At 35.9% G+C, this 24,968-nt stretch overlaps 1 non-coding gene across 1 annotated transcript; it reads right to left on the bottom strand.

The window, feature by feature from the left end:
* Positions 1 to 7,967: 7,967 nt before the first annotated feature.
* On the bottom strand, positions 7,968 to 8,039 carry Trnaw-cca. Its single transcript has one exon. It is a non-coding gene; the product is annotated as a tRNA-Trp (tRNA).
* Positions 8,040 to 24,968: the final 16,929 nt, after the last annotated feature.

The raw sequence follows: 24,968 nt of genomic DNA, 5'->3' as shown, positions 1-24,968 counted from the left end.
ACACCATGAATTATAATTTGGAATTAAAAGTTTGGTCTATACAAGCCTTTGTCTGTGTGTGTTGATGTGAGACTCAGTTATTTGACCGTTCTGGTTTTTGCGATATTACAAACGAAGTCTCCTCTTACCTGTAATTTGTCGCAGATGACATCTTTTCATTTAATATTGAACAAGATTTATTTGATTCTGTTTTATTTAGGCAGTAAAAGAAAATTGTGTTTAGCTGCACATTTCAATCACTAAACATAACACCATTCGTTTACAATATCAAAGTCTAGTTATAGAATATTGTCACAATACTTGTATACACAACCAGTATAAATATATCTTATGAACATATATATACTATACCGATTGTTTTCAATGACAATGTATTTACAGACCTCCTTCGTATACACACTTCAGCTTACTAGTTGACATGACAATCCTGCCACAGCAATACCGAAGAAATGAGGCATGGCATTAAAATAATATATTCTACCTTACACATTAGACCTTTAATGTTTGTTGGGAGCTAGATCCCTTCAAAACTATATCCTGTTATAATTCAGAGAATTATCAATACACCTGTACATGTTACCGCCTAGAACCTTTCAAACGTTTCTTCCATTATTAATTTTTATTGAAGCTGGATATGAAAGATTTTGTTCTATTGTTCCTGGCGGACTACTGTTTAACGACAATAGTTAATCAGGTGTCTGACATGCTTATTTTATGGAATGATTTTTATTTAGATCACTTTGCAGCTAGCTGGTCAATGATGTTTACCAGGTATCTTCCTGGTCAGCTATTAACAAAAGTTTTGCAAACAGATCGTTTTTGATTTGCAGCAAATTGAATCAATATTCCCTTCTCAACAGAATGAAAAAAACCGAAGAGGAATTTACAGTCAATTATGGATAAATTGATAACCTTTCATTGAAGATAGATATCATGGTTTGTTGTTTTAATTTTATAGCTAAGAACTATTCAAATTACTATTTTTGAGTCATGTTATCATTTGTTGCTAATATCGTGCCATAAATCCCATCAATGACGCAACAGGAATAATACGTGCTCATGTTCTCCCTCACATGACCATGAAATAAACTTGATACCGATTGCTCTTGATTTAATTCAATTGAAGAAAAGTCCAACAAATTGACGTATGATGAAATGGTTTAGAAATTATATTGAATATCATAATTTAAATTATATGAAATGAAACCGGGTATATACTTAGAAAATCCATATTTTCATGTTAAAAACTTATTTTTTGGAATCTTCTACAACACCATGAATTATAATTTGGAATTAAAAGTTTGGTCTATACAAGCCTTTGTCTGTGTGTGTTGATGTGAGACTCAGTTATTTGACCGTTCTGGTTTTTGCGATATTACAAACGAAGTCTCCTCTTACCTGTAATTTGTCGCAGATGACATCTTTTCATTTAATATTGAACAAGATTTATTTGATTCTGTTTTATTTAGGCAGTAAAAGAAAATTGTGTTTAGCTGCACATTTCAATCACTAAACATAACACCATTCGTTTACAATATCAAAGTCTAGTTATAGAATATTGTCACAATACTTGTATACACAACCAGTATAAATATATCTTATGAACATATATATACTATACCGATTGTTTTCAATGACAATGTATTTACAGACCTCCTTCGTATACACACTTCAGCTTACTAGTTGACATGACAATCCTGCCACAGCAATACCGAAGAAATGAGGCATGGCATTAAAATAATATATTCTACCTTACACATTAGACCTTTAATGTTTGTTGGGAGCTAGATCCCTTCAAAACTATATCCTGTTATAATTCAGAGAATTATCAATACACCTGTACATGTTACCGCCTAGAACCTTTCAAACGTTTCTTCCATTATTAATTTTTATTGAAGCTGGATATGAAAGATTTTGTTCTATTGTTCCTGGCGGACTACTGTTTAACGACAATAGTTAATCAGGTGTCTGACATGCTTATTTTATGGAATGATTTTTATTTAGATCACTTTGCAGCTAGCTGGTCAATGATGTTTACCAGGTATCTTCCTGGTCAGCTATTAACAAAAGTTTTGCAAACAGATCGTTTTTGATTTGCAGCAAATTGAATCAATATTCCCTTCTCAACAGAATGAAAAAAACCGAAGAGGAATTTACAGTCAATTATGGATAAATTGATAACCTTTCATTGAAGATAGATATCATGGTTTGTTGTTTTAATTTTATAGCTAAGAACTATTCAAATTACTATTTTTGAGTCATGTTATCATTTGTTGCTAATATCGTGCCATAAATCCCATCAATGACGCAACAGGAATAATACGTGCTCATGTTCTCCCTCACATGACCATGAAATAAACTTGATACCGATTGCTCTTGATTTAATTCAATTGAAGAAAAGTCCAACAAATTGACGTATGATGAAATGGTTTAGAAATTATATTGAATATCATAATTTAAATTATATGAAATGAAACCGGGTATATACTTAGAAAATCCATATTTTCATGTTAAAAACTTATTTTTTGGAATCTTCTACAACACCATGAATTATAATTTGGAATTAAAAGTTTGGTCTATACAAGCCTTTGTCTGTGTGTGTTGATGTGAGACTCAGTTATTTGACCGTTCTGGTTTTTGCGATATTACAAACGAAGTCTCCTCTTACCTGTAATTTGTCGCAGATGACATCTTTTCATTTAATATTGAACAAGATTTATTTGATTCTGTTTTATTTAGGCAGTAAAAGAAAATTGTGTTTAGCTGCACATTTCAATCACTAAACATAACACCATTCGTTTACAATATCAAAGTCTAGTTATAGAATATTGTCACAATACTTGTATACACAACCAATATAAATATATCTTATAAACATATATATACTGTACCGATTGTTTTCAATGACAATGTATTTACAGAACTCCTTCGTATACACACTTCAGCTTACTAGTTAACATTACAATCCTGCCAAATCAATACCGAAGACATAAGGCATGGCATTAAAATAATATATACTACCTTACACATTAGACCTTTAATACTTTTTGGGAGCGATAATCCTTCAAAATTTTATCATGTTATAATTCAGAGAATTATCAATAAACCTGTACATCTAACCGCCTAGAACCTTTCAAACGTTTCTTCCATTATTAATTCTCATTGAAGGTGGATATGAAAGACTATACAGGGATATGTATTATTAAAACCATTTACACGATTGTAATACACAGCGACACAGTTACCACAACATTAACTGAGAGAAACAAAAAAAACAAAAAAAACAACACAACCAATCTACAGATTTCGCCTTATCCGTCCAATAAAAACGACCAAGTTCAGCGGACCATTCAAATTGTCCCTTACTAGCATGGTTGTCAATTTGCTCAAGCAGCTTATTTTTAAAATGTTTCCTATTGGCTTTCGTTCCTTCAAACGTTTCTCCCATTTTAATGTTTTTAACAGAAATGTCATTATTTTTTCCCGTACTTGTATTTTCAGAAGTCTGGTTCGCCTGCTTGTCCGACTTGTGATGCATACGTTGTATAATCACAGGAAGAACGATAGTCAATGAACTGAGAAGCATTCGAAAGCCAACATATATCTAAAAATAATGTAGGTTAAGAGATGGTGGGAGGTTCGCAATAAGAATTGTCAATACTAATATAAATGACAAAAATAATGAAATAGACATTCCTGTTTTCTCACCTGTCTCAACTGGTAAACAAAAACAACAGGTGTTAAGGAAGGACAATATTATGGTAGGTAAACCTTCAGTTATTGGACAGGTGTGTGTCCTTCTTTTTAAGTGTAAATTCCACGATAAAACAGTGTAATTTTCATAATTTTCGCTGTCTACTGTTTCACTCACAGAGGTATTGACAAGTTCCCACTCGCCATTCCTGTGATAGTACTCTGTGTTAATATGCTTGCTATCGACAGTCACTTTCAATTCACTATTCGAATAATACCACTTTTCAAGTGAAATCGAGCAAGTCTATTGATCGAAAGGAAAATTGTATATATCAACTTGACATCCGGTTTCAGTATCCCTTCGAGGTCACCACGTCACTATTTCCTTGTAGTCTATTTGGACCAAGGTTGTTTCCTCACCTACCAAATGTCTTCGAGATCCAAGATCAAGCAATACATCCGGATGCCATATTTTATGATCCGGATGATGACAACAGAAACATTGGCGTAGTTTTCTAAATTCCATGCTAGTGATTGGTCAATCCAACTAATTTCCCAGTAAATATTTGTACGTAGAATTTGTTAACGTTCTGAGAGTTCATATTTATAAATTAATCAAATTTAGTTGAGAATTAACATTTAATGAGTCAATTTGATTGACCACGGGACGAACAAACGAACTATAATTTTGAAGTATGTCATTCGCTTAAAGTCATTAATTGTTTGATGGAGACTTAAACAGAATAATTGAACAAAAATACAAATCAAAGTTAATGTTGTCATCCTTGCCATGCAATGACGATATCTCCTTTTCCTTCAGTAAGTTCACCGAACATACATTCTTTTAACTAGTAATAGGAAACAGTATAACATTTCAATATTGTATGTCCAGCCTCTGCTGATTGCAAATTTCTAAAAGGTCTGTTCACAAATTTCCTAACACAGAACTTACTTTGTTCGTGTTCTGTGTCCATAAGCAGGAATACAACTAGAATGGTGCTGTACCGACACTCCTATCAAGCACCATATTGCATAAGGATGTCCCTGAGAACAGGACATCAAACCTGGCTGTCTGGCGTCATGTTATATCACCAGCCAAATAGCGTGACATCCGGCTGTAATGTCGGTCTCCATTAAAATTAATTTCTACACTCGATGCATATTTTAATTCCTAAAGAACTTCCATTTAATTAATCAGGAAATGAAAATAACAAATTGTGGGCAATCGTTTTTTTTCTATTTGAGGATTGGTTGATACTTATCAAGACACGAATGATTTGTCAATGATTTTACAAGGTCCATGTCTGGGCAGTGATTTCATCAACATATGTACGTGTAATGTGATGGAGTATATATAACGATTGTTGTTGGAAAAGTAACAAACGTGAAGCCGCTAACCATGTTACCAACATTTCATCCACCATAGGAAACGCACATATTTTGATTATGTCTGTTTTTCCGCAAAAATACTAATGAAAATGTGTTTTCATGTCTTCCTCAGAGCCGATACGCCTATATGATGTAAAATGGTATAAAAAAAACCAACTATCAACATAACATTGAACGCTACTCTTTTGCGCAAGCAACTGTTTTTTCACGGGAGGCTTTTGTCTCGATTTATCTTTAACGCTGTGGGCAGTTGTCATATGTTGCCGGTGTTAGCTGCACATATAATGGGATTGATTATATATGCCTGATAATTTGTTGAATTATTGTAAATATACGAGCAATGATAAAACCAAAGAGAAATGTATCGTGCCCTCTGTCTGAGCATGACGCTTTATTCTACAAATTGAGTGGCGAAGATTTAATATGGCTGGTGAAAGACAGTAACTTGCCACAATTAGCCTTGATGAAAGATCAAATCTTCAATTTTGGGTCTAAAAACCCTGCAACCTTCATTAACAGTTGCCGTTTGATTTCTCGAATTGGCAGACGATCAACAAAAATGATGACGTCATTTCTTATACAAGATATTTGTTAGCTTATGGCATGGTGCGGCGTCCGTCGTCCGTCCGTCCTTCGTCCGTCCGGCGACAACTTTTTACTTTAAACAACTTCTTCTGAATAACCAAGAGGCCCATGCTGATGATATTTGGCCAGTAGCATGCTGGGATGAACAGCTACCAAGTTTGTTAAAATGAATGACCTTGACCTACTTTCAGGGTCACAGGGGTCAAATGTCTTTCAAACTTCAAACAACTTCTTCTGAAAACCCAAAAAGCCTAGGGTACTAGTATTGGGCCTGTAGCATGCTGGGATGAAGGACTCCCAACTTTGTTAAAATGAACGACCTTGACCCACTTTCAAGGTCACAGTGGTAACATGACTTTAACATTTCAAACAACTTCTTCTCAATAACCAAAAGGCCCAGGGTATTGATATTGGGCCTGAAGCATGCTGGGATGAAGAGTTACCAAGTTTGTTCAAATGAATGACCTTGACATACTTTCAAGGTCACAGGGATCAAATGTCTTAAAATCTTCAAACAACGTCTTCTCAATAACGAAAAAGCCCAGGTTACTGATATTGGGTCTGTAGCATGCTGGGATGAAGGACTTCCAACTTTGTTCAAATGAACGACCTTGACCTACTTTCAAGGTCACAGGGGTCAAATTCTTAAAATCTTCGAACAACTTTTTCTCAATAACCAATAAGCCCAGGGTACTGATATTGGGCCTGTAGCATGCTGGGATGACGGGCTACCAAGTTTGTTCAAATGAACGATCTTGACCCACTTTCAAGGTCACAGGGGTAAAATGTCGTAAAATCTTCAAACGACTTCTTTTCAATAACCAAAAGGCCAAGGGTACTGATATTGGGCTTGTAGCATGCTTGGATAAAGGGCTACCAAGTTTGTACAAATGAAAGACCTTGACATACTTTCAAAGTCACAGGGGTAAAATGCATTAAAAACTTCAAACAACTTCTTCTCAATAACCAAAAAGGCCCAAGTACTGATATCGGGCCTGTAGTATGCTGGGATGAAAGGCTACCAAGTTTGTTCAAATGAATGACCTTGACATACTTCCATGGTTACAGTGATCAAATTTCTTAAAATCTTCAAACAACATATTCTCAATAACCAAAAGGCCAAGGGCACTGATATTCGACCTGTAGCATGCTGGGATAAAGTACTACGAAGTTTAATCAAATGAATGACCTTGACCCACTTTCAACCTAATGTCCTTGTTCGACATTCAAGGTCACAGGCATCTTATGTTTAAATCTTTTAATGGGTTCTTATGAATTAAACACTGATATTCTGCCTGTAGCTGTATCTTAGTCCACTTTTAAGATTACAAATGTGAGATTAATACCAGGTGAGCGATGCAGGCCCATTGGGCCTCTTGTTTAAATAAGTCAAACATATCAATCTATCGACATTGTTCTTCAACACATCAGTCTGCAACATGCTTTCATATAAGGGTCATGAAAAGTTCGGCATAACATTTCGATCGCGAATTTCACTAGCTTTTAGTGAAGCTTAAGGTTTGATAAATATGAAATACGGGGTACATAAAGACACGCATGTATTATCGTCCAATAATTTGACAATACATGGTTATTATCGATAAAAGGCTGATTGCTGATTGGCTGAAGGATAAAATGTAAGTGCGTTTCATTTAAATTGATGAAATATTGCATGTTATGCGGAGAACAATTCGATTATTGGAAACGAAAATGGCGACTTTTGGTAAAGAGAATTGACAGAGGTGAGCTTGAACTTGTTAATGTAGATCACAGCACCCTACCATAACGTTAGTAGTGTAATGTGTTGTATAAGTATGATGTTGAAAACAATTTTGTTAGGGGTTTAGTAAGGCAGTTAGCGGGTTTCCGGTAAGGTAAATAGTGGAATGGGATACTACATGGTACATAAGATGGATCTGTAGATTTAACCCCGTTAAGCTATTAGAAGTGGACAGAAATGTATGTGTAATATATAGCCTTAAGATAAGTCATTTGTGAACAAACCGGTATCTGAATAAAAACAGTTCTAGTCGAATATTTTCTAGTTCCAGGAGGTTATCCAATGCGAGTTCTACTACTGATCTGAGGCTCCATGTCATCCTTTTGATATGTATTTATATATTGTAATTAAGGAGCGAAGATCACAGGCTACCAGTCCCTGTGGTTCGCTGCAAAAAGTGTTATTTTTACCTTACAAATAAACGATGTTATTGTATGAAAACAAGCGTTATATGATACACAGTTATACTGCAGACAAAGCACTCATATTCTGCACGTTTGTAGTAAAAATAAAACAATTTTGACCTCGACGTGATTTGAACACGTAACCTTCTGATCTGGAGTCAGACGCGCTACCGTTGCGCCACGGAGTCAACAGAGAATGTACATAACGCTGTCGGTTAATAAAACTCTATTACAGCATGTGAAGAACCTCCTTTATTATTGTACGAGGAAGATATTAATTTAGTTTTCCCTTTCAGTTTCGACGCAAGGGATTTATCGATTAATCCATTACCATCGTATCTCTTAATATCTGATTATAACGTTTTATAACCGTTACCGCCTATATATATCATTCCATTAATGTATAAGTTCTACACCTAAAGTGTTTGTCTATATCTTCTACGAGGTACCAGAAAACATGTTATACAACTTCCAAAGTAATAAAGATGTGCATACGTTGTATGCCAACAATAATGAAGAAAATGAAAAGTTCTGATTACATTTTAGTAGCTATTTTAAAACAAATCTAACCCCAAAATAGAAACAGTATCGAGTCGAAAAACATATTTTACCAATTGTTCCCACATAAAGAGTGTACTTCTACGGCTGAAATACGAGAACTTGCATCAATGTGAGGTTAACCGGTTTATTTTGGTGGCATCACAATTACATGGGGCTGCCATCTTTGATTTCTAAGCGAAACAATGAGACTTTCGCTTTTGGCCATTAAATAGTAGCTAGATTATGAACGATCTCTATTATTTTATCATACAGTATTTTAAAACCATTTCTTATGAATTCTATGTGTTATTTATGTCTCAATCTCTCACGATATTTCTTGACAAGGCCTTGGAAAGAAGCATTTCAACAACTACTGCGACCTTCTGTTACCCGGAAGTACGAAAATATTAATGCGCGTCTGTTTGAAATATGCATAATAGCATTCAGAGAGCAAATTTACATAATGTTATTTATTAATTCAATTTGAACTACATGTATCATAATATAATTATAAGCTTCACGTAATATTCCTATTTTGCTTTTTAAAAAATATATGAATCATAAAATATTGTTATTTTTTTTCGTGTGGTCACTTCCGGTGGGTTGTTTGGAGCATCCTTGGGTGAAGGGAAACCAATTTTGTATAAACGGTGGGTCTGGCCGCCCTGGGGGCTGAGGGGCGGGGCCCAATAGGGGAAATATAGCAATTTCTTAAATAACATTCTTCTTCTGTAGGAATGAAAGGATTTGTTCCATATTTGGTCTGAAGCATCCTTGGGTGAAGGGGAACCAATTTTGTAGAAACCGTGGGTCTGGCCCCTCAGAGGGGCCTGATGGGCGGGCTAAATAGGGGAAGCATAGCAAATTATTCTTTAAAATCCTTCTTCTTCTGTAGGAATGAAAGGATTTGGTTCATATTTGGTGTGGAGCATCCTTGGGTAAAGGAGAACCCATTTTGTATAAACGGTGGGTGTGGCCCCCCTGGGACCTGAGGGGCGGGGCCCAATAGTGGAAATAGAAGTAAAACCTTTATAATCCTTCTACTACCATATGGATTGAGGGATTTTATCCTAATTTAGTCTGGAGCACTAGGGGAAACATAGCAAATTATTCAAATACCTTCTTCTGCTGTACGAATGACAGGATTTTATCCAAATTTGGTATGAACCACATTGGGTGAAAGGAAACCAATTTTGTATAAACGGTGTGTCTAAACCCCCTGGAGGAAGAGGGGTGGGGCCCAATATGGGAAATAGAGGTAAAACCTTCAAAATCCTTCTTTTACCATAGGGATTTAGGGATTTTATCCTAATTTAGTCTAGAGCATCCTTCGACCAAGGGGACTCAATTTTGTATATGCAGTGTGTGTGGTCTCCCAGGGGGCAGAAGGGCGGGGCCCAATAGGAGAATTAGAGGTAAAACCTTTAAAATCCTTCTTCGACCATCAAGATTAAGGGATTTTTTTCCATATTTAGTCTGGAGCATCCTTGGACCAAGGGGTCTCAGTTTTGTATAATTGGTGGGTATGACCCCCCTAGGGGCATAGGGGTGGGGCTCTGTTTGAAGTTCGTTCTCGCTATATCTCAAGTACTGGATGGATCTTTCTGAAATTTCATATGTACTTACAGCACCTACCATGGAGTGCTATATCTTTACTTCATACCAATTATTTTAAACATATTCAGGTGAGCGATACAGGCCCTCTGGGCCTCTTGTTGTAAAACATCTTAGTCCATCTGAACCGAAGGTCCTAGGTGAAAGTTTTACATACAAATTTCGTCCGTCGTCGTAAACTTTTTTCATTTTCAACTTGTTCTCATGAACCATTGGACCAATTTCATCCAAAATCAGACACGCTGAAATGAGGGACAATTGACAACATTTCAAAAATCTATAAACTGTAAGGCCAAGTGCTTAATACTAATGGTTTTAAGCAAATTTAGGGCATGGAGAAATGGGTTTGTTCAAGGCATGACCCTAGGATCAAAAGTATTCAAATGCCAAAAAATTACCTATAGGCCTATTTAACCCTATGAATGTTAAGGTCCAATGGGTCTTTATTAAGTTCTTTTTACAGAACCAAGCATTTTTTTTATGTGACGTTTCGATGACTAGTACGATATGGACACTGTCACATTCATCACACAAATGACCAATGAAGCGTATGCACACAAAGGTGTAAAATGTGTACGAGTTGTCCATAAAATTGATGTCGATTTCGACTACGCTGGAAACGTATGTACAATAGTTGTTATATATGTACCGAAATGACTAGCTACGTTTGGTAACACTTGGTCATAGTTGTGCGAGAATCTTTGAGCCCCCTCGTCTCGATTTAGACCTGAGCCACTGCGGCGTATCCAGATGGCTTCCTTGGGGTCTGTTTTAATATTTTATTATTGTTTGACTAAATATTAATATTTACATTCCATATTGCTCCCATGACTTATCGCCTCAAAAGCAAAGACTCTACAAGTGACCTAACTGAGTGGTTAACATATGGATAAATGAACAATAATAATTTATTATAATTATTATTAGTCCTGATAATGTGTCTTAAAGTTTTAGTTGTTTTCTGGTACAGGAACTACTGTAGTTCCTCTATACCGGAACATATTATCCATACTAAAGTTTTAAAGGTTCACTTCCTATCATAATTGCTTTATAGTTATAAAACATGTCCTGAATGTTCCATGCTTCGTTCAGTGCATTTTTAAAAGTGTTAGGGGACGATACAACGTTTTCTGGAAGGCTGTTCCAAAGTTTTGTAGTTCTGATAGTAAAATTATTGCTCCTCAGGATTGTCCTCATCCTCAATATCCAGGCAACGAAGGCACGAAGATAGCTGTTTGATTGGTCTCAGGTAAAAAACCACTGACCAATCGCCAGGCTGATACCTGTCCTTTAAAGATGACAAAGGAAAGAAGGCTGACTTCAAAACCTGTCATTTTTTACCGTTACGTGACTGCGAGATTCTTTTGATGAACATCAAAGGATCGAACTAGTCTTCTTGTCTCATCAACAAGGTGGTGCACACCGAGCCTTCAATTTTGATATGACATATTCCAGGGGTGCAGAGAGCGAAAGTGAGCGTAACCCCTGGATATCGAGGATGGGATGTCTTAGATTATTGTGGTAATATCATTTTGGAGTTTCCTCGGTTGCTGTGCCTTGCTGCCACATCTCTCCATAATTTTACAAAACTGTACGATTCTTTATTGTATACTCCATTTATTATTTCATAAAGTTCAATCACACCCCTCGCGCCATTCTGTAAGATAATGTTGATAGTTTTAGGTTTTGTAGTCCTTCTGAGTAGGGTAGATTATACATTCCCGGTAAACTCTTGGTTGCTCTGCGTTGTACAGCCTCAAATCTTTCGACATCCTTCGCTTTAAATGAGGCCCAAACAGAACTTGCGTCATCCAGGTGTGTAACGGAAGAAAGGATTATTGACTCATATAGCTGAAAGTCCTTCGAAATAGTTCGAATATTTTATTAGTTTTCTTGATTTTCTCGCTTATGTGAATTTCGAAGTTAAGTTCCCCGAATCGATAATTACCCCAATATCGTTGTCCTCGTCAGTTTTTTGGAGTTCGTTTCCTATTAGTTTATATGTCCCGTTAGGGTTTTCTGTGTTTTTCAGATCCCGGCCGCTGTGCATGTGTTTACATTTCTCTGGGTGCATTCTTAGCAGCCAAGTATCGCTCCAGGTACTCATGGTATCCAAGTCCTTCTGAAGAATCCCCTCCTCCTCGCCCTTTCTATCATTTTAAATATCTTAGTATAATTCGCGAACATGTACATATCCGAGTCCACTATAAATGGGAGATCATCTTCAAATGTAGTAGCAAAAAGCAGGGGTCCTAGAACCGATCGTTGGGGAATTCCCGATGTAACATTTGTCCATTCGGAATACAATTCGTTTAGTGATACGCATTGTTTTCTTCCATTCAGTAATAATTTGGTTGAAAGCGTTTTGGTAATCCACGTACATACAGGCAATCCCAAATTCTCTATTGCTTCAGTCCATTTGTCCAGAACTTCAAGAAGTTGCAATTATGTTGATCTCCCCGATATAAGTCCATATTGCTTTGGTAAAAAAATGATTATTTGCTCTCATAAAATTGTTGATATGTTTTCGAATTATTGTTTCCATTACTTTACAGACTACCGATGTCAAGCTGACAGGTCGGTATTTTCCTGCAATACCTTTTCCCCTTTTGATGTATTGCACATACTCGCGCTTGTTTCCAAACGTTGGGAATAGTTCCCTTTTTAACGTTTGATTAAATATGATTGTAAGCACCAATGCTATACTGTTTGCAGACTTTTTTGAAGGAATTCTGGATGCATATTACCTAAGACTGGTGATTTGTTAGGTTTTAAATTTTTCAATACTTTGATGACCATTTCACTTGTTATCTTTAGTTCATGCATTGATTAACTTATTTATTTAGTGGGCAGGATAGGAATTTCACCTTCCTCTTCTATAACAAAGACACTCTGAAAAAAGCGAGCTAGTATATCTGCTTTCTCTTTGTCTGTAGTGACTTTTCTGGATGCAGGGTCTGATTTAGCTTTTATTGCTTTTTTATGAAGATTGTTCGAAGTCCTTTCGTAAATTTCGGATCAACTTTTTGACGTTTCTCACCTTGTGATACCGCGTTTTTACATCCGCTGTTTGCTGTTTTTGTTAGGTTTAATTGTTTTTGTTGATACTAGCTTGTCCACGATTTCGTGTATTATATTATTGAATATTTCCAATATTCATCGATTTTGTTGTCATCTATAAGTGTGTATCCCAAGTCGATTTTACTAATTCCTTCATTAAGTGTTTCATAGTTTGCTTTGCTATAGCATTTCTTAGTTATGGATCTGGTGGTCACAATTTTTTAACAATTGAATTCCAAAACAATTACATTATGGTCACTCTCCCCTTAAGGGCTCTTGTATTCTACTGACGCTACTGTATTTTCCTTGTTGGATATGATCGAGTCCAATATATGTGATGTGACGTTTCCTCTCCACCTTGTAGGTTTTTCTATGACTCGCCACAAAAAGTTGTCTTGTAAACAGTGGATACATTTATAATCCTGTGTTTCCATGCTATCGTCACTAAATGTCTTAGTAGCGGTGCTGTGGCTCAGATGTACAGCGTTCCTTTGTGCTGGTAGGCCAAGGTTTGAATCCCAGGAGTGGTTTTAAATCAATGCCGAGTCTAAAACTAAGACATCGCTCCTTGTTAATTTTTCAGTAATTCTGGGTAGGAGAGGGACTGGTTGGCTCAGAGTCTGGTTAATGTGACAGAGTGAAGTATTATGTCATTGTTTGTTTGGTGCGATATTTCATTGAGACACCACTATAAAGTCGCCATACGTATGCAATTTTGCAGGCAGATACCATCTCGATATGACCTAGACATGAGTTGAAGAATTGTTTAATCCATATAAAAGTAAAACAACCAGCCATGTGTCTTAGTAAGTCATCCTTCTATTAAATAACACTACATGAAGTAATTTATTATACTTGTTTTTAAAGATTTTTTTGTGAGAATGACAATAATTTAGACACATGATAGTGTTGATATTACTTCAAAATAAAAAAGAATTTACTCTGGAAATATTTGTCAAGAGAATAGATTTATGAAACAAATATTGAAAATGCCATTTCATTTATTTATTTATTTTTCATTCTGTTGACAGGAACATGTTTATTATGTAAAGATTTAGATCGGCAACTTCTGGCAGATGTGTCTGTGCTACTAAGCAGAGTTGCTGCAAAAAGTGATCGTTTGTTAGGAAATATCACTACTAATTTGGCAGAAGCGTGAATGCATATCCGCAGTAAATTTGATGGGGGGAAAGTATTTAAACTTTGTAGCAGGGGCTCGTGGCTTGCACACTGTTACGGTGTTTCTGTTAGAATGAATTTAGGACCTCAGTGGGCTCCTATAGTATGGCATCAAAGTACTGGCATATCCCCTGGTTTCTACTTCAAAAAGCTTTATAAGTACTTTCTCACGCTGATCATAATCAACAGAAAGTGGGTACAGCAGACACAACAGAAATGCAGAAGGTGGAAAAGAAAAATGCAATCAAATGTGGAAAGTTCAATGATAAAGGCAAAATTCGAATATGGCCCGGAGACAGTGGATGTAGAAACTGAAAAGAAGAACTTGATAAACAGAGATCTGTCTTCTACCACCAGCATATTGAATTAACGGATGGAAAAAATGATGTTATTGAAAAGTCACAATCAACCTCACAAGTTTGGCATACAGAAAGAAGGAAGCGACTAACCGCATCTAATTTTTGGAAAAATAGTTAGACGAAACACCAAATTACTCGCTAAGCCAATAGTCACAGATTTATTATATTCAAAAGTTAAAGGAAATGTCCATACTTTAAAAGGTCAACAAGATGGCGGCATTACTGTGCATGCATATTCATAACGTAAAGCAGAAGAAGGTGTGAATGTAACCGTGGAAACTGTTGGTCTTGTCATTGACAAGCACCGTAAATGTTTGGTTGCTTCTCCTGATGGATTGGTGACAGAGAATGGTACTGAAGTTGGGTTACTCGAAGTTAAAAATGTGTTACATAATAAACAAATAAATTTAACTGAGGCATGCAAGTATACCCAGAATTTCAGCTTGGAGAATGTTGGTGGTAGTATTTCTTTGAAAAGAAAGCATGCTTATTATTATCAATATCAAGGGCAGCTTGGTATCACTGGTGTACCCTTGGTATCGCTGGTGTACCATTGGTATCACTGGTGTACCCTTGGTATCGCTGGTGTACCCTTGGTATCGCTGGTGTACCCTTGGTATCACTGGTGTACCCTTGGTATCACTGGTGTACCCTTGGTTTCACTGGTGTACCCTTGGTATCGCTGGTGTACCCTTGGTATTACTGGTGTGCCCTTGGTATCACTGGTGTACCCTGGTTGGATTTTGTAGTGCGAACAACAAATCCATATCAATTGCATGTAGAGAGAATTCGGCCAGATTTGTCCCTTTGGAATGATGTAATGATACCAAAAATTAGAGTCATTTTACTTTAAAGCTTTACTACCCGAAATTGTTGCATCAAGAGATGGCAAATATCCAGGGATAAGGGAGACTGGAATATGGGTATGGTATATATAATTTGTTATGTGAAACAAATGTATAAAATCATTGGTTTTTAATTTCATTATCTCACTTTATTGTGATTTTTTGTTGAAGTTTGTGCGCAAGCATTACTAAATCTTCATATTTTTAATCTTTCAATTTTAGTAATCCCCTGATCCATGTGCATCTATCCATCTGAAGAGACGGGCCAAAACTTGTTTAAGCAAGAGAAAACGGAGAAATGATTCATCAACCGAAAGTGACAGTGACGAGAACTCTCAAGACGATCTATATACATGTACTAGTCCAGATTTGAATGACAGATATTGACACTTAATTACATTTTGTACACAAATGTACTGGGAGTATGAATTGGAATTCAATATATATTCCCGTCAGATGCAAGCTAATTTGTGTTGTAGGCTGTATGGTGTGCTATGTGATAAGAATATTATTGAGACAGCAACTACCAATTAGCTTAAGGTTGAATTTGTGCCTTGTGTAAGTGTTCTGATTAATTTAAGTAATAGGACCTTACAGAGCCTAACCATTGTTATTCACACTTTATTGAATCAACCTCTAATTGATATACAATTATTTTCCTTCATTATATGCTGTCGAAATGATATTGTGAACTATAAATGTAAAACACAACTAAATGTTCATGCATATGTTTATCTAAAGAATAGTTTTTCTATCTACTGATCATGATCATGAGTTGCTAGAGTGGAATACAGTGTATTTCAGACTAGTTATAATTCATGCATATTCCACTCTAAAGAATTTTGGTATATGGTTTCTCTTTTAAATAAGTTTGTTTCCTTGTTTGAGAATATATAGATTATCCATGCTGTTCTTCATTTGCAAACAATTGTTCGTGACCTCAAAATGTCCATGTCACAGCGCTAGACACGTATCGATTTGAGGATGTCACATGTACGATAACAAAATTCGCAATATTGGAAACTTGAATGTTTGAAATATTATCCCATTATGTCTGCTAATTACATATATATATATATATAATGATGTAATGTTATTATACAAGTTATGGGATAAAAATATATGTGTGCACTATTTGTATAGATAGTTCTTAATAATCAGATGAATATGAATAAATACATGGTAGATTTATTGTTTTTGTTTTCAGCAGGAACATGTTCAAATAGAAAACAACTGAACACACTACCCCAACCATAGTTGAATCAAAAGGTAGTAGCAGCAATACCAAAACATCACCAACAAGGCACACTCGTTCATCGAGGTAAGATATTTGTTTTGTGCTTGTATGAATCAATATTGAATGCTTCATAAGAACATCAAAATCATATTTTAATGTTGAAATAACACCAAATTATTAACAAAATGAATCTTTTTAATGCTTGTGAAAATGGATTTTAAAACCAATGCCATGTTGACAGGTGGTATGCATGTAACTAGTAATTGCTAAAAACTCTTCAAGCAGTTATTCTATTATGCATTTTGAAATGTCTGACATTATGTGTTACATTATTTTTTAAAATAACCCAGCCATAAGTTTAATAACTCAAATTCTAATATCGAATAAGCTAAGCAAGTACCATTACATTGTATTCGTACAAGATCCCTATTCAATGTGTTGACATGTACATATAACTGTACAGGTAGCTCAGTTTGTAGAGCGGTTGCTTTCTAGGTGCTATGTTGAGTTTGAATCCCAGGCATGTCATACTCAAAGACGTATAAAATAGTAGCTGTATCTTCTTTGTTTACCACTCAGCATGGACAGTGCAATTTATCAAATGATGATACATATTATTAGGTAATAATATTATCAACGTTGGTAAATGATGTATATTTTTTTTTCGACAAACATTTGTAGGCAGGAAAATCAACCACAAGTGCATTACTGATGAACAGAAAGGGTTGGCTAAGTGATATAGTGGATCTGTTTTGGAATTAATTCGCGGAGTTGAAGGAGAACTTTCTGCTGTTTACGAAATATCATATGATGGAGATGATGAAGCATTCGAAGTTGATCATTTAATTGAAGATTAACAAAAAGATTGTGTACAGTTCTTAGATTAATAGGGTAGGTTATACATAATGGTAGCATTCAGTGTAAAATTATCAGCAAGACAGGTTCTGTCTGCATGAAATGAATTAAATATTTACTAATTACTGGATTTTACGTTGCCAACTCTGGGCTTCCATACTTTTGGTAGAAAAAAGTAGTCCCGAACACTGACTTTGAAGAATTTTGAAAACGAATACCGTTCGAAGGATTTCTTGATAGACGTACTACTCTTGCATGGTGTGTAACATTTATGTCAACTATATAATACAGTAGAACCATGATAATAAGAACGAACATCTCTTTTGCTCGTTTTGATATATTATACCACTAAATTTTTCACACAATAAGGGGTTATGATGATTTGCTAATTTTCAATTTCAAGGAGGTCATGAACCTAAAGCTGCCAGGCTCGATGTGATAGTTGCAATGATGTTTAAAACGCTTTTTGTCAGCGCAAAATAAAAGGAATTAATCAATTCGAAAAAAATAAGGAAACCCTTATCAAAATCTTATTTTTGAATTTAAAGGTGATACAGTTCATTTAAGGAATACATTTCTATTTTGGTAAACTTATAAAAAGGTAACTCAAAGTGGAACGTGTAAGTAGTTTAGAAGGCGAAACCATCTATGATATAGATACTTGTGTTCAACTGGAGTGAAAACTTAACAGATCGCTACGTCAGGTTTTATTTACACATTTTTTTTACACAAAAGGACGAATGGGAAAATAAAACTTAACAAAATAAAAATAAATGAAAACTCCACAACGACATCCGTAAATCACACGAAGTACACATTTTTTGGTTTCCAGGCACTGTACCTACCTGTTCGTCTGTATCAGGAGTGTGCCTATAATATACAAACATTTTTTTCTACATATAGATTTTGTAAAATACCGTCTTAAATCAAGAAGCTGTACAACGTGTTTATACACTATATATATTAGGAAGAGGTCTTATGTTTTAAAGAAGATATCTCGTACTAGTATATAGTACAATATAGCACAAATCTACTGAGTTAACCTCTATATCAGTATGTGGAGTTACTTCCCTTCGTGTGTGTTTTCCATGTGAACCATTAATATAAAGACGGTCCAAGGGAGAGAACATGGTTGTTTTAGTACTCGCAAGGCCTTATACATTTGTTGTTAAGGGTCACAGTACCACTGCCATAAGCTGTTACTAAGCGTTAGAAACGTTTTCCGGCATGACTATAGCTGTGATAAATCATTTCCAGAAATTTCGAAGATGAAACAAATAAGATATAATCAACCAAGGTGTTCTGCGAGTGGAAAAATTCGAGCGGGCTAGACCGGGATTTTAAACAGAACTGTTTCAGATATATAATACTGATACATGCAATACATGAATATTTATAGTCATAAATCATTTTGAACTAGTAACAGAAACCAATTTGGCCATTTTCAAATGGAATAACTCATGTACAGTAAATATCAAACTCATTTAGAGGCAAGGGAGATAATTCGTTATTGACTTGAATCCTTATACTCCAGCCTCAGAGCTTATGTGATATTTGGCAATTTTGAGTCATAGCTAAAACAATGTTGACGCATCAAAATATAGATATGTACAAACAGGCAATTCCCTTTGGATAAACAGTGGTATGTACTAAGATTTATCATGTACTAAGTATCCTTAAAACTATTAATGCAGTACCTGAGCATTTGATTATCTATGCAAGTATCAGTTCAGTACACTGGATACATATGACAAACATATATCCAGACCATGATTGTCCAAGTTTGCTCAATAGCACCATGCCACAATTACCATCAATGCATTTAAAATCAACATTAGAAAAACAGACTGTCATATTCTAAATCAATAATATTCAAAAATAAATTGCATGTAAAGCAGTTAAGTAAATTTGAACAAACATCAATATACAAAGAAACATTAAAATCCCTATGAATCTGACATGATCAAATTACACGATCATGTCATCTGTATCTCATTCAAAAGAATGTGGAGAAACTGTCATTTAATATCATATGAACAACTGGAAAGTACCTATAACTTGTCAATGCCAAAAGTGTACATACTTATAGATGAAAATGACAAACAACATTATGAAAATCCATCATCAATACCTGCAGTTGAGAATTACTTTTATAACTATATTAAACACACTAAAATATCCCTCTTAAGAACAAATGGCATGGAAACTATCTTATCCAATATTTCCTTTATAAAAAAAACCATTAGCTGCAATGTGAAAATATCCACAAAGCAGCAGCATTTCACCATTTCTTGAAACTTGTATACAGTGAATATGTGTAATACAAAAACCTTTATGATGCATAAACAATGACAACTTTATCCAACATCACATATCGGTCTTAAAGTAGTTACAACTAAACAAGGAACACATTTCGAACAACCTTGTTCAACATTTCAGGATGACAACATATTAAAAGAAAAACTAGGTATACACTTTGAGCTCAATGAACACTATTTGTAGGAAAATATACATGTTGAAAGTCCCCAGAACAAATGATTCAAAATCTACTGTATGTTAATTGTGAAGTGTCTATATTACTACGATATCAATGCAATGTTGGTGGTGGGTTTTTCTGCACAGCCCTCCTCACATTAGCATTTCAGTCGGAAAATGGTTACCACATGGCATTTTGAAGTTGAAAGTTAAAGTAGAGTAGGCTTCCCTAAAGCTGGACTAGATCTGCCCTATCCCTTTCTTCACTTTATACTAGACATTGTTTGTGTCTGTTGTGACCTCAGAAGAGAATTCATTCACATTGTCCTCACTGCGATATCGTTAGGGTTTTCGGCGCGTTACGGCGATGTCTGGTTAACAACGGTAAGTTTTGAGTTCCAGATTCATCCTGCTGACGAGATATAGGAAGGGCAGGCAGTTCTCTACGTATTCGAGATTGCTTTTGCTGTCTTGCAGGAAGAATTCCCAGACTACTGTCTGCTGAGGGTAGCTCCTCTGAAAGGGAACCTGGTGATGAAGAGTAAGACCCCATGGCATGGTCCACCATTTCCAAGGTCTGTGTCGCAACATGCGTACATTTCTGTTCACTGGTGATTACTTTACCAAGAATAGCTATCATTGATAAGTAAATTATAACAATTCATTAAATGGTGCTTGTCATCAACTAGATACTTCCGGTTCTTGATGATACGATGACACAATTAACAAGTTCAAATGGACAACAAAACAAAATATATTCTGTTAAACGGAAAGACGCCTATACTAGAGTAAGGAAGTCTAAAGTATACTTCATGTACAAAATGTTCAGCGGTAAGATTGTCAGCATGTTCATAATGTACATAAATCAGGTTCATTTGAATTAATAATGAAAGCAAGTATACATGTAGCTTGGAATATTGAAATATGATAAACATACACTGTATTCTTAGTGCATATGAGTGATTATATTTTTCGAACTCTAATAAACTCAGTCAGAAGTTTTCCCAATCTATTTACCAATATAAATATAATCCGCTCTACTGAGTCATGCCCATTTGACCCAGCCTAATGATAACGCATACCTCTCCTTCATGCTAAGTCGTTAAACACGAACATCCTGGGGATTTGAACTACTAACGGTGTACGTGTATGACGTAATTATGTGTAATATGATAGGAGACACTGATGTCGTGTCTCATTAATACGATTGCGCAGAATAAAAAGCTCCTAGGGTGTTTCTTAATTAGTAATCTATCGTATGTTTTTTGATATTTTGATTAAATAACGCATTCATCGGTGTTGTTTAAGTTCTCATAACGTACCCACTAATGATTTTTTATCACGACATGTACGACGTGACACATATCACGAAACGGATGACACGTAGCACGTGAAATGACCCTATGAGTCCTACCGCGTGACACGTTCCAATATGACATGTACCGCGTGATAAGCACGACTGTATGATGGACGTACATGACACGTACGACATACGACACGTCCGTGTGAGCCGTAATAATGCCACGTAGTCCACAACGAGAATTGTGTGACATAAGTCGGACTTTTTGAATAACATAACGTGATAGTTACAGTAACTACTTGACACGTACAACGAATTACAAATATAGCAAGTACAACCCCGTGTACCGCGTGACATGTACCACAACGACACAGATAATGAAACACGTGCCAATTGAAACATACCATATGGATCATTTAACACGTACTACATATGTTCAAACCAAGGATCACATATACAAACTATTTGACACAGATTACTTATACACACTACATGAAACAGATCACTTATATAGACGTCATATCCCGGATTACTTTATACACATTTCATAATAAGGATCACTTATACACAGTATATGACAGGGATTACTTATATACACTTCATGACACGGTTCACTTATACACACTACATGACACGGATCACTTATATAACCTTATGAACTTACACAGAATCTATGACACTGATTACTTACATGTATATAGACTTCATGACACGGATCACTTACACAGACTTCATGACACTGATCACTTGTATAGACTTCATGACACGGATCTCTTATACACACTACACGAAACGGATCACTTATACCCACTACGTGACACGGATTACTTATACACGCTACATGACACGGATCACTTACCCTGACTTCATTACACGGATCACTTATACAAACTACATGACACGGATCTCTTATACACACTACGAGACACGGATTACTTATACGCACTACATGACACGGATCTCTTATACACACTACATGGCACGGATCACTTACACTGACTTCATTACACGGATCACTTATACACACTACACGACGTGGATAACTTAAATACAGACTTTATGAAAGAGATCACTTATACACACTACGTGACACGGATCACTTATACACACTACATGACACTGATCACTTATACACACTACGTGACACGGATTACTTATACACACTACATGACACGGATCACTTATACACACTACGTGACACGGATCACTTATACACACTACACGACGTGGATAACTTAAAAACACACTTTATAAAAGGGATCACTTATACACACTACGTGACACGGATCACTTATACACACTACACGACACGGATCACTTATACACACTACATGACACGGATCACTTATACACACTACGTGACACGGATCAATTATACACACGACATGACACGGATCACTTACACACACTACATGACACGAATCACGTATACACACTACCTGACACGGATCACTTATACACACTACATGACACGGATCACTTATACACACTTCACGACACGGATCACTTATACACACTACGTGACACGGATCACTTAAATACAGACTTTATGAAACGCATCACTTATACACACTACGTGATATGGATCACTTATACACACTTCGTGACACGGATCACTTAAATACAGACTTCATGACACGGATCACTTACACAGACTTCATGACACTGATCACTTATTTAGACTTCATGACACGGATCACTTACACTGACTTCATTACACGGATCACTTATACACACTACACGACACGGATCACTTAAATACAGACTTTATGAAACGGATCATTTATACACACTAGGTGACATGGATCACTTTTACACACTACGTGACACGGATCACTTGAATACAGACTTCATGGCACGGATCACTTACACTGACTTCATGACACTGATAACTTATATAGACTTCATGACACGGATCACTTCCACTGACTTCATGACACTGATCACTTATATAGACTTCATGACACGGATCACTTACACTGACTTCATGACACGGATCACTTATACACACTACACGACACGGATCACTTATACAGACTTCATGACACGGATCACTTACACAGACTTCATGACACGGATCACTTATACAGACTTCATGACACTGATCACTTATATAGACTTCATGGCACGGATCACTTACACTGACTTCATTACACGGATCACTTATACACACTACACGACGTGGATAACTTAAATACAGACTTTATGAAAGAGATCACTTATACACACTACGTGACACGGATCACTTATACACACTACATGACACGGATCACTTGTCCTCACTTATACGGACTTCTTGAGACGGATCAACATGCTACAATATCTGTTAAAATTACTGACAAGGGGGATTAGGACAACATACTCTATTTGTTAGGATTACCGACAAGGGTTATCTGTAAAGACCACCGATTCTATTTGTCAGGATTAATGACCACGGGGTATCTGTAAGGACAACCGACTCTGTATGTCAGAACTACCGACCGGGTGGTTTCTTTTACGACAACCAACTGTATCTGTCAGAATTACCGACAAGGGGATATTTGTAAGCACCACCGCCTCTTTCTGTTAGGACAACCGACTCTATCTGCCAGGATAAACAACCAGGGGGTATCTATAACGATCCCCGACTTTATCTGTCAGGATTACCGACAAGGTGGCATATGTTAGGACCACCGACATTATCTGTCAAGATTACCGACTGTATCTGTCAGGATTACCGACAAGGGGGTGTCTGTTTGGACCACCGACTCTATCTGTCAGGATTACCAACAGGGGGATATATGTTAGGACCACCGACTGTATCTGACAGGATTACCGACAAGGGGATATCTGTTAGGACCACCGATTCTATCTGTCAGGATTACCGACAATGTGGTATCTGTTAGGACCATCGACTCTGTCTGTCAGGATTACCTGCAATGTGGTATCTGTAAAGATCACCGAATCTTTATGTTAGGATTACCGGCAATGTGATACCTCTGTTATATACATGGTATATATTATATTAACATATCTATGTTTTGTTGTTTGACTTCCTGTTCCAGGAATAAAATGAAAAGTTGAAGAGTGACGTTGTTTCGATTCATCTCTTAATGATCCTCTCACATATGGCAAGCCAAGTTGTCATTTATGCATGGAGCAATGTTGATCCAGTACTTAACCAAATTATATAAGATATCTTATATAATTATATAAGATATCTTATATACTTTATGAGATATCTTATATACTTTATAAGATATCTTATATCTTTTATGAGATATCTTATATATTTTATAAGATATCTTATATACTTTTCTTTATAAGATATCTCATAAAAGATATAAGATATCTTATATATTATATAAGATATCTCATAAAAGATATAAGATATCTTATAAAGAAAATTAAATGAGATATCTTATATCTTTTATAAGATATCTTATATAATATATAAGATATCTTATAAACAAAATTAAATGAGATATCTTATATAATTCGGTTATAAGATATCTTATAAAGAACGAGATTTGAATTTGAGATAATAAACCCTCCTCCACAGCGCTCGGTAAAGCATTAAATCGAAAGCCTTAGTTTCGTACGTATCTCTTAACCGGAAATGAAGTATGTGAAAGTGAAAGTAGGAGTTTAATGCCACCAAATAGGTCTGGTTA

The sequence above is a fragment of the Mizuhopecten yessoensis genome, unplaced genomic scaffold (assembly GCF_002113885.1).
Source record: "Mizuhopecten yessoensis strain PY_sf001 unplaced genomic scaffold, ASM211388v2 scaffold673, whole genome shotgun sequence".
Taxonomy (NCBI): Eukaryota; Metazoa; Mollusca; class Bivalvia; order Pectinida; family Pectinidae; genus Mizuhopecten; species Mizuhopecten yessoensis.
This window is presented reverse-complemented; position numbering and strand designations above follow the sequence as displayed.